Raw genomic sequence first — 1,502 nt, 5'->3', positions numbered from 1 at the left:
CGGCGCGCAGCCTAGCCCGGCGGCAGGCGGTGCAGCCAATCAGAGAGCGGAATTCGCCTCACTCGGATGCTGGTTGGCCAACTATGAGGAAAGAAGGAGGGCCAGCAGTTGAGCGGCAACCCACTCCACAAACCACGCGGCCCAGCTCCGCAGAGTCGTAAGAGTGACCGACACCTAGCTGAGCCAATAGCAGGTGGATTCCCCACTGCTAGGGTGGGGCGAGATCTGATGGATTTGCATGGTAGCCAATAGAACGACGCTCTCTGAGCTGCTAGGCGCGAGGGGCGGCACTGGCCTGACGCGGTAGTGTGGTTGAGCCACACAGCAGCGCCCTTGAGAAGGTGCTGGTAAACCCCGTTATAGATAGGGGCGGTACCCCATGCGGCATGGAGCGCGGCGGCCAATGGGAGAGCGCAGCGGGCCCTGACGGACAGGCCGGCTCCCGGACGTTCTTAAAGGGGCAGGCAGCCCGCCGCGAGGGCGGTGTTCCGCACCCAGCACCACCCCCTGCTGGAGCGACGGGGCCGGCGCCCAACATGGCGGCGGAGGGCCGCGGGGGGAGGCCCAAAGGCGACCAGACCCACTCCGCCTCCCCCAGCACCCGGCCAGCCCCCCGGCTCTGCACCCCCCACACCACCAGCCCCATCACTCTAGGCAGCCCCGAGGCCCCCCACCCAGCACAGCCGGCCGTCAGGGCCGCCCCACAGCCTGCACAGGCCTTGCTGTGCCGCCCGCCTGCATCCCTACACTCAGCACCACAGACTTGCAGTGCCCGTTTCTCCCCTTGCCGCGCTCTCCATCCCCCAGGGCTGCTCCTGTGGCAGCGAAGTGCTCCTCGCTTCGGGGCCGGCTGCTCTGTGCTGGTACCGACCTGCAGCCATGCCCTGCCCCGGGCAGGCTACGGGCTCCCCAGGTTACTGCTCCCACGACAGCCTCATCAGTGCTATACAGCCTTACCGGCTCTGAGGGCAGCCCTCTCAGTCCCTGCAGTGCTAACCCACTTAGAAACCGCCAGGGGGGTCAAGTAAAAGCTTTTCTTCAGCTTTCTGCACAGGACTGCAACCAAGGCCAGCAGAAACAGGGTCCCAAACAGCACGTCCACTCACGCAACAAAGCTGAAGATAGCAGTCACCATCTCTAAGCTAGAAAAACATGCGCTGACTTTCCCTGCCCACCCTCAAGAGACCCCAGACAGAGCAGAGAGATTCATTCAGCTGTTCCTCCCTCACAAGTTTTGACCAAAGCAGATGGGTCATCTGTCCTAGAAGAATGACAAGTCAAGCAGGGAATTTTCCAACCCACTATGCAAGGCCCAAGCAATCCTGCAAAGGAGGAGTGAGCTCTCAAAGTTCACAGCTCCTTGTTGCTCCCAGGATATGCTTGGGGACTAGCAGGTGCTAGGCCAGGGAGCCTGAGGAGAGAAGGATRGAAAGGGAGCAGACACTCGGTCTGAGCAAGGCAACTCATGGAAGGCCAAATTTCTCCCCTTTGTTTATATCATC

This window comes from Apteryx rowi, unplaced genomic scaffold (assembly GCF_003343035.1).
Source record: "Apteryx rowi isolate R43461 unplaced genomic scaffold, aptRow1 scaffold_245, whole genome shotgun sequence".
Classification (NCBI taxonomy): Eukaryota; Metazoa; Chordata; class Aves; order Apterygiformes; family Apterygidae; genus Apteryx; species Apteryx rowi.
This window is presented reverse-complemented; position numbering follows the sequence as displayed.